This window comes from Nansenia antarctica (genome assembly GCF_963989245.1).
Source record: "Nansenia antarctica genome assembly, chromosome: 18".
Taxonomy (NCBI): domain Eukaryota; kingdom Metazoa; phylum Chordata; class Actinopteri; order Argentiniformes; family Microstomatidae; genus Nansenia; species Nansenia antarctica.
In genome coordinates, this window is record NC_137691.1 from 14,540,078 (window position 1) to 14,550,645 (window position 10,568).

The following is a 10,568-nucleotide window of genomic DNA, read 5'->3' on the forward strand; positions in this document are numbered from 1 at the left end:
CTGGGTGTCTTTTAAGATGTTCTCTGACATTGCCCCATGTTCTGCTGTAAATTGCATGTACAGTACATATATACAGTCTGCTATATACAGCATATATGCTACAGTCATTTAAAGATTGTACAATGACATATTCTATGTGAGCGTGCTTTTTTGTATCATGTTTTTTCAAAGCTGATATGCAGATTTTAAACTTTGTCCTGATGTTTAATGTTGCAATGCATTGTCATTTCTAACTGGGCTATTACATAATATCATGCCTGAAGTTATTATTCTGAAGATTATAGATGTTTTTTTTATTATACCGTGTAACTATTTTGTACTGCATAAACAGCACAAACAACTTCTGATCCGAGTCTCTTGTTTACCTTGATCAATCAATTTGTTTGGTACAACAATTTGGGGTTCTTTTATTTATACAAGTGGCCATAATGAAACATGGATAGATTTTGGATAGATAAATAGCGTATATTATTATTAGTAGTAGTAATAATAATAACTTTGATTTCTATAGCGCCTTTCAAAAACCCAAGGATGCTTTACAATTCTAAAGGGGAATGGTCATAATGGTTATTATTTTCAGATGTGGAGGGAAGTCAGATTTGACCCCAGAGGCCCGGGAGAGGTCAAATTCAAGATGGCCTAATGTTAAAACACGCTTAATTTTGGAACCAAACAGAGTAGAAAAACACTTAAGGTGTCATTTTCAAGTTAGGGATGCCCATTCATTTGGTGATACTTTTGAGATTGCCAGAATTCAAGAAATGCAATTAGGTCAAGGTAAACATTTACCGTAACCTTATGGTATGTACTAGCTATGGTAGAAATGTCATGCTTTCTTCAAAAAGTGCACAATTTCTCATAATATGACAGATTAGCCGCTGTACTATAAGCAACTTAGTACGCTGTGGGAGGAAGAGGACGGCAGGGGAGGAAGAGGATGGGAGGTAGAGGACGGCAGGGGAGATAAGAGCACGTAGTGAGCTGATGTGTTTGCTCAACCTTGGTTTATCTTTGATAGCACGGCACGGGTAGTAGTAGTATTTATTTATCTACAAATGATGCCATCCGCCAAGTGTAGCTATTTATAGTTGGCGGATGGTTGTTAAGAGCTTGGATTCCAATTGACAACCTGTCTGATTTCTGATCGCTCAAGCTTCTCTGGTCAATATGATATCTTGCTATTTAACTTGGCTAAACTAGCGAGTGATAAGCAAGGTTATTGGGAAGCAGATTTTTTCTTCTTAACTGGCTTCTATTACAAGCTCAAAAACATGATTGTTTTGTTGTCTCGCGAGACTCAACACAATAAGGCTTGATTTTTGTATACATCTCGTGGGATTTATCAAAATAAGCCTGGATTGATCTTTAGCGACGTTGATGGAATACCCCCCAGCTGTTGTTGTTGTTGTTGTTGTTGTTGTTGACCCCCTGTCCCCTGTAGGAGTATGAGGAGAAGCTGGCCAGGCTGCAGGCAGATAACAACGCAGAGATGCCGTTAAATAACTCCAAGCCTTATGTTTGTAACTTCAAAATACAGTCATTACTCCCAGATGAAGTTCTGGCAATAGCCAATTGGCTGCAAAACAATTTAGCTTCAGTAGCTGAATGCAGTAACACGAATGGATGGAGTATTTTTCATCCACGTTGACTGATTGGTGACACATGACATCGATCTGGCATATCAGCTATGCAAAACAAAACATTTGATATGTTTTGCATACCAATCAGGAATTGTATCTGGATTTATCTAGAAGGGCGTCTGCTTATCCAATAATTGGAATGGATTTACCGCGATTCGGTTAAAAGGTAGGCGTTTGTCTATGAATTACGGCTGTGCTTTGTGCTTATCGTTTTGCGGGCTGAGCGTGCACCGAGGCCATGGCGGTGGAGTGCATTGCCTACTGTCCTTTCTGTCACAGTTGTACCTGCTGCCTCCAAGTCTTTCAGGAGCGGAGCGGAGTGGTCCTTGGCTCTTTGGCTACTCTTCTAAGCAGGGGCGCCGCTAGAGATTCTGGGCCCCATGACAGAATATCATTTGCCCCCCCCCCCCCCACCTAAACCACCCATCAACCTAAACCCTGTGAAGTTGATGAACTATTGATGCACTGCAAGAAATCCAATGATGGACATATTTTGTAAATGTAATTTAAAATTACAGTTAATACAGGAATCAACAATTCAGCAAAGAAATCTCAACATTCTTTAACTTATTAAATTAAGACTTGAACAACACAAGGACTAAAGTATAATTAAATGAAGATTTGAACCCAATTATAAAAGTATAAATCACACAAAAAGTAAAAATATAATTTTAATGGGGTGGTATTGTGTCTAAATAAATGTAGATCTTGTAAAGATCAGTTGGCCATAATACTGTCAGGATTAGATCAATGAAGAATTACAGCAGAGAGATATTTACTGACTCAGCATTGCTTGTTTCACACAAAGACAAACGTGTCTTATACAAGAGGGAGCAACACAGACATGGTGCCAGCGAAATTGAATGTGAAATGGGAGAAATGTCATTTTTACACTGCGGCAGTACTGTGGAATAGTATACCTGGAGAGCTAAAAACTATATCTAGAGTAATGCACAACGATTCAAGATAGGAGTAAAGAGATCAAATCAACTAAACGCTGGGCCTTCTTAGTAGCAAAATCTTTAATAAGATCCTTGAAATCTAGTGATAAAGCCAACTTGCTGTGCTGCTGTCATTGTCCTTTGTTACTTCTGCTCTTCTTCTTCTGCCTCTTGGCCTCTGCTCTCCTCTCTGGCTGCCTTGCTTGAAGAGGGCCCTGGCATGGAGTATCCACAGGTACATAATTCATAATATGTCCTATAATAGTATTAACATAGTAATACATACATTACACCAGATTAGCTAACTTAAATGTTATCTAGCTAGCTAACAATATTATTAAGATGCCAGTGGTCAATGTTATTGCAATTACTGGAAGAACTATTAACTAAATATGAATATTAGCTAAAGTTGTATTCAATACTTGCATGGTAATGCAGCATACATATTCTAAATCTTAATGTTAACCCCAAACTCCTACTGCTCACCTCCTTCTCCTTCAACTGGGAGGTGGGTTGAGGGAAGGAGGCCTGATCCTGAAGCTGCATCTGTGCATGACGTGATTAGCATGTAACATTATACTAGTTAGCTAGCTAGCTATAGCAAGAGTGCATAGCTGCTGGATACAAATTCACTGAGCTCTAATAACCTATATTTGGACCAAAATTGCCCTCATCTCATACATTTAACTGAAATTATACTGACAGTGCACTGTAAGTTAACTTTACTTGAAGTTAATGTTAATTAGCTATAGCGAGCTAACTAGATCATCCACGCAGTGATTAGATCACTAAACCACTGTTGTCTAGATAGCCTACATGTTATGGGCCCCAAAAGAAGGTCTGTGACTTTACTTTGTGACTAGCTGTCGCCCTTTTTTGTCACTCTCCTCGTTCTTTACTTTTACTTTTCTCTTTTGAGACCCTGACTTTGGCTTTGGCTTTAAACGACATCGTCTCTCTCCTTGTCAGACTATTTGCGGTAACGTTCCTCTAGTCTAGCAGCTCGCGCGCGGTGGACTGAACCATGCAATGAATAAATAGAGGGGTAAATAATAAGGCTCAATTTTGTTAAACATAGAGAAACAAAACTCCAGTTTGTTTCTTTTGTGACTTTTTTTTATACATAGAATTATAATTTGAAGTCGGCTACATTAACGTCCTTATGATAATAATAATAATAATAATATTATTTATAAATATAATGTATTTTTAAAAAAGATTCTCATGGGCCCCTGTCAGTGCTGGGCCCTTAGAATCGTCCTAACTTACCACCCCTAGCGGCGCCCCTGTATGTGCAGTATAACTTATGTTCAGTCACATCCCTGCGTTGTCATATCATGAGCCCTTAACAAGTCAGGTAAGATAACACGATAAATATCTCTCACAGAGATCATTCTTACAACACAGAGTAATGTTATATATTAGCTCCTTAACTTCACTCATACAGTAAAGGAATGAACTTCACTCATACAGTAATTGAGTCTGCACAGCGCCACCTGCTAGCTACCTATAACTTTTATCTCAAATTGAAATATAGACCAGAACATTTTATTTTAACTCAACGAGACTAACCGGCATACATAATGGTCGAATAGAGTGAAACAAAGAACAATTGAAATTAATTATATTTCAACAAAAAATCTGGTTGAGTAGGATAGCGAGCTAATTAGTTTAGCCAAAACTGCACGTGCGCTTTTTTTTCTTCCACCATACTTCAACCACAGATGTCGTTCGGGATGCCAGGCAGCATTTTAATGTGAGGGAGACATTTGCAGATAATCATACACACGGTTCTAGTGTTGTTGTTGTATCAGAAAATGTTTTTATGAAAAAATCCACGAAAGCATCTCATAAGATGCCAGTCCAGTGCAGTGGTACTACAATGCTAGGTCTTAACACGGACTGCCATCACAATGGCCTACCGTTCAGATGTATCCTTTAGCCTTTACTTTAGTTTACGAATGGCATCTCTTTCTAACAACTGATGCATGTGTTAAATGAATTCCCATGCACTCTGTGTTCACTGCAGGTACTAATCATGGTGGACGAAGATGTTGTACGTAGCCGGCTGCCTAGAAAGGCGGCCTCTCTTATGCACAGGGGCAGCAGCAGCGGCGCTTTTGGACGACATTTCTGTGTAAGTGGTGACACTGATTCCAGTAACCCAGACGTTTTTGGGGCTCTGCTACCAGAGGACTATAGGCCCATGAGGTCTTCCCTCGCCAAACCCCTGCATAGCCTTATACTGCCTGACCCAATGCTGGAGGAGGAGGAGGAGGACGACAGTGATAGCGACGACAGTGATGGCCTTTCCCTCTTTGGCACATCCCCACCCAAGTTGGACAACAGCTTCCTAAAATTGGGGCTCCAGGACCAGTCAAACAACCTGCAGAGCAGCCCCAAGAGTGGAGGTTAGGGGCCAGGTGCTCTCACTTGATGATCAAACTGATATTGAATTCATATTAAACAACTTGTGAGTGTATTTAGAAGGGAACAGGTTATTTTGTGATGGAAGTCAGTGGAAACATTCACAGCTAGGCTTGAGGATTATAACATGGGGCATAAACCTGTTTGCCTTTTCTAACAGTTTGATTGAATAGTCTTCCATACTGTAGCCTACATACTGCATGATCTGCCAAGAGTCAGGGTTAGTACATCTCTTCTTCTGACTCTGAAAGCATCTGCTTTTCTAGTGGGTTACACTGACTGGCACATGCATCGGATGGCAGCAGTGTCCAGTAACGTGTTTGACGACCTCCTGGGGGAGTGTTCCCAGTTCCACAGCTGCAAGAGCAGCCTGGCTGCCTTCGTCCTGGAGAGAGGTGAGGTCTTCTCTCTGCTCACTGGGGAATCTCAGGGATGCAAACTAGTCACCTTTTCGATTTTTAATCCAAAATCACGTCTTTTTTTATTTTTATGCATCCGAACCCCCCAAGAAGGTCTGTTTCCACAACTCTCGTTGACCTTCTCACCTTTTCAACTCCGTCCCTGGAATCTATTCAATAATAATACACTACAAAAATATGTTAACGACTGTAAATGACACCTATTTTTGATGAGCATGTCTAATGTACGCACACACAGTTTATGTGTCGTCCATGTGTGTTATATATATATATATATATGTGTCTATAGATTGTGAATAGTTTATGGATGTGATTCTCCCACATTATTCCCTCTCCAGAGCTGTGTGACACTTGGGGCCAGTCCTATGTGCGCTACAACGTTGTGGCGTTGGGCACGGGCGAGTCAAGCTGCAGTGACTGGCTCTGCTTCAGTGGCACTATGGTGCATGACTGCCATGCCATGGTCATCGCCAGACGGGCTCTCCAAAGGTACATCAGCCTGACAGGAGTTTTGTTGGATCGTCTGGACTTACTTACTCACTTCACTCACTTGTTTGGTTTGTTTAGCTATTAATACTGGAGACTAGCAAATGATGTGTCCGATCCTGTATTTCTATTCAGGTTCTTGTACAAGCAGCTTCTGCTGTTCTTCAGCCATGACCCAAAGTGCAAGGAGCGCTCCATCTACGGGAGAAACTCAGACAGCCAACTGTTACAGCTCAAGCCCAAAACCTACCTTCACCTCTACACCAACCAGACCCCAAGAGGGGCAGCATAGTGCGGTTCCATGTGAGTGTGTGCATTTTCATACTGGCTGCTGTTGTTGAGTGTCCAATGCGGAAATCTTAATTGCTTGCATCCACTCAGAAGTGTAAGTATTGGATGGACATTTCACTAATTTAGTGATCTAATTGAGTGACCCAGTGAGAGTGATTGTGTGCATCCTCTGTCCCCATAGGAACTCCCTGAATCTCTACAGTTCCCTGATGCTGCAGTGCCATGCTAAGGGTTCTCTGATCCCTGTGGCTCTCCTCCATCCGGGTGTGTGGGGCGCCCGCCCGGGTCTGCTGCATGTCCAACAGTGACAAACTTTGCCGCTGGGCCGTCACCGGGGTCCAGGGGGCGCTGCTGAGCCACTTAATTGAGCCACTCTACATCATCAATGTGGTCCTAGGTAAGTAACCAAGGATGCATTACAATCACAGTAGCATAGGCCGCCCTCCCTTGTAGGACTGACGGACAGTGCTCCAGTGACACTGGGAGGTATTAAGCCTCTAGTCCCCCCCGTCCCCCGGCCAGGAATGGCTGTTCTATGTTCTACGGTAAGTAGCCGTTGACGGCTTTGGTTTTCAAACCATAATACAAACACAACAACCAGAATCTTAATGCTGACTTTTGGTACATTTTGAAATAGTCACCGAATCTTTCTCAATCTAGTCTGTTTTCCCTGAATAATGTGCTGTGTAATACTGGTGTGTGATACTTTTCTCAGGCTTGTTCTAATATTTTATCTTTATCTTGACAATTCTCAGCAATCTACAGCAGTGTTCTAGAATTGTATTGGGGCCTTAACTGGTTAAGAAGGAATTTTGAGAACTTGGTTCTGGTTTACTGGTCCGTTCAGGTGACTCCAGCTATGACTCGGACAACGTGTCGGACGCAATCAACAATCGCCTGGGGGATGACTGGGAGGAGCAGCTGGTCCCACCCTTTAGGAAACAGAGGATATTCTTCCTCGGTTGTGACGGGGTGGCGCCTCAACACAGCTCTCGCCACTGCAAAGACCTCAGCATCAACTGGTGCCTCGGGGACCTGAGCACAACAGGCTTTGTTGTCGATGGGTAAGTCAATGGTGCTACTGGTAGACGATGCTCGTAACATGGGAACAATTTAAGTATTTTTGATGAAACATAGATGATCTCGATGACTACTTTCATACTTTACGTACTTGGTATACTACTATTACAATGAAGTCTGATGGGTACTGAAGACCCATCTCTTCAGACTACATCTTGCCTGTCCATCTTGACTGTAAAGACCTCTTCACTCCCCACTACCCTGTACAGTTCCTCTACTGTATATATAAAAAAAGATCCTTCCTTCTTCTAGCATTGTGACTGCCAATAGCACCTGCTCCTAGCATTGATTTGTTCTTATGATGACTGATGTGATTCACTTACTTGTTAGACACGTTTGTAAGTTGCTTTGGATAAAAGCGTCTGGTAAATGTCAAACATTTAAAAACAAATTATGTAAATGTATAATTTCATTGTGGAGGGAGCTTTCTATGTAGGCGTAATGCTCTCTCTGGCCCCTTAGCTCCCCAACTGTGAGTGGGCCTGGCTTCTCCAGCAGACTGTGCAAGAGAGCCCTCTACTGTAACTTCTGCAAAATTGCAAAGCTGAGTGGGCAAAGTTCTCTACTGAACCTCCAAACCTATCACAGTGCCAAGGTGAGTTGTTGAGCCATGAATCAGTAGATATCCTGGCACCCGTGGACCTGTATTTGTCTGCACTGCATATAGGCGACATCGTAGCCATATCATGTGCTACCGAATATCATCTGGCCAAGATTGTGTTGACAGCATGAATGTGAATTTTGTGTGATGTGTTCCTTCTTCCCTCAGTTGGAAGCCAGTCTCTATCAGAATGCCAAGATGGTTGTCAACCACCAGTTCCTCTCCAATGGCGCAGGACCCTGGGACTCCAAACACCTGGTCGACAGCTTCAGCCACTGAGTCCCATGGGTGTGGGCGTAGTTTTGTTTCAAAGAGGAGTTTGAATTTGTGATTTGTGCCTAATTTCAGCATTACTGCATGCTTAATGTTCTTTAGTTTGAAGTTCTGTTTGGTTTCACATTCATGTTCATGTTCAATAATGTGCAAAATAAAAACAGAAAAGTCTGAAGATTTAGTTTGAAGTATTGCATTAGAAGGGAAAACAAACAAGTATATCTTGCCCAAGCTTAGGACCTAAATCCCCAAAGGTAATCAATGTAATTTATTTACATGTACCACACCATCTCCGAAATCTCCTTACATTAGTACACCGGGACAGTTAATACAAGAGTTAACTTAAAATGTCTTTTTAAATAAAAAAAACTCTCAGAAACAGGTTTATCATATTTTCACATGATACAACAAGCCACTTAAAAGAACAAAACTGAACTGGCAAAGTGCCTTAAAATTTAAGCTGCTCTGTCACCAACTATACCCCATTAACCATCTGAGATCAGACAAAACAAATGGATGCATACGTTTTGCACGCATAAGTCTTTCTAGAAATGGTAAAATCCAATTATTAGTTTTCCTATGTGACAGTTATTATTTGGACTGGTTAGGGTGACAGGAAGATGACCCCTACATACAGTAATTCAGAACACAAACCCCTGGAAATACCTAAAGTACTGACCAAGCGTCAATCTTGTGCCCAGTGTAAAAGGATTATAGAAGTCCAGCACCAGGGGGTGGGGGGGGGCAGATAAGTCTTTGGAGGTGACAAGTCAAGATCGTGCTTGGTATCTGATGTAAACTGATCAGATTTTGCCTGATTATGACAAACACAATTAGTGAGGCGATGTAACTATAAGTTACAATTAGGGATGTCCCGATCCGATACTGATATCGGATATCGACCCGATATTGGTCCTGAATGCTGGATCGGGGATCGCACCAGAAGAAGAAAAAAGGCTCCGATCCGATCCTACTGTCATCCGCAGTCAAACTTGTGTGTATAAGCGATGAGGGAATAAAAACAGTGAACAGAAACACGTGTCGCAGAAATGCTTCACGCGAGTCCTATATGCGCTTAAAATGCGCATAGCGCTTCACGCGAGTCCTATATGCGCTTAAAATGCGCATAGCGCTGCGCTGTGTGCTTCCGGTTTCATTACAAAGAGGTTAACCCTATATGTGCCTGACGTCTAACAACATTCAAATGACTCTAACTTCATTTTTTTTCGGATTTCAATGTATGACACATCATTTGAAAGCTTATGATCCGTAGTTCCAATCCACAACACGTCGCATTTGTTGCTTTAATAAAGGCTGGCAGTCTTTAATTTAACTGTTGTTGGTGTGGACTATATACTGGGGAGGTATTTGTTATTATTCAGGGGTCAAAAAATGTATACAAATATCGGATCGGTATCGGTATCGCCGATACCCGAAGCCCAGGTATCGGTATCGGTATCGGTAGTGAAAAAGTGGGATCGGGACATAATCTTCAAACACGTTGTAGAGGCAACCGTCATTCAATCACGTTATACTAAGGTACATTTTCGATCAAAGCATTGACAACCTTAATTCACATCACTAAATGCATTTGTCCTAAAGGAGACCTCTGATACTAGGCACCATATTGACTTCGGCTGCCTGTTACACCGTCACTTCAGCCCCCCTCTGTTGCTATAGCGCCGGTCGTCCATTGAGCTTGTCGTGCATGAGGTTCAGGGCTCCGCTGGCAAAGTCTCTGAGCACGTTCACAGTCTCTCTCTGGAGCTGCAGGGACTCACGCACAAACTCCTGCTGCGTCTCGGCCAGCTGCTGCACCGACTCAGACAGGAGCTCCAGGGAGCGCGACACCGTCTCCATCAGCACGTTGGTGGCGTGCTGCTCCTGCACAGTCATCAGAAATGACTCCATTCCGAAGATTATGAAGCTACAATTAGAACAAGTCAAAGAGTTCACCTGAGTGTTAATTGTTGACCTCCCCAGACTCTCGCGCCCCACCAGTATTGCTATTGCGCCCCCGTCTGGGGGCGCGCCCCACACTTTGAGAACCACTGCGTCTAGTCTAGCAGCTCGCGCGCGGTGGACTGAACCATGCAATGAATAAATAGAGGGGTAAATAATAAGGCTCAATTTTGTTAAACATAGAGAAACAAAACTCCAGTTTGTTTCTTTTGTGACTTTTTTGAATACATAGAATTATAATTTGAAGTCGGCTACATTAACGTCCTTATGATAATAATAATAATAATATTATTTATAAATATAATGTATTTTAAAAATATATTCTCATGGGCCCCTGTCAGTGCTGGGGCCTTAGAATCGTCCTAACTTACCACCCCCTAGCGGCGCCCCTGGCTACAGCTAAGTATAACCTCACTTTGTAAGTGTTCCAAACCAAAGGCAGAGTACA

The 10,568-nt window shown here is 42.3% G+C and overlaps 1 pseudogene across 1 annotated transcript; it reads left to right on the top strand.

Annotated features, from left to right (window-relative positions):
• Positions 1–4,619: 4,619 nt before the first annotated feature.
• LOC308172987 (adenosine deaminase domain-containing protein 2-like) lies at positions 4,620–8,164 on the top strand (annotated as a pseudogene). The gene is made up of 8 exons: positions 4,620–4,992; positions 5,275–5,403; positions 5,766–5,916; positions 6,049–6,204; positions 6,386–6,601; positions 7,052–7,268; positions 7,747–7,879; positions 8,054–8,164. The product of its transcript is annotated as an adenosine deaminase domain-containing protein 2-like (transcript).
• The last annotated feature ends 2,404 nt before the right edge of the window (positions 8,165–10,568 follow it).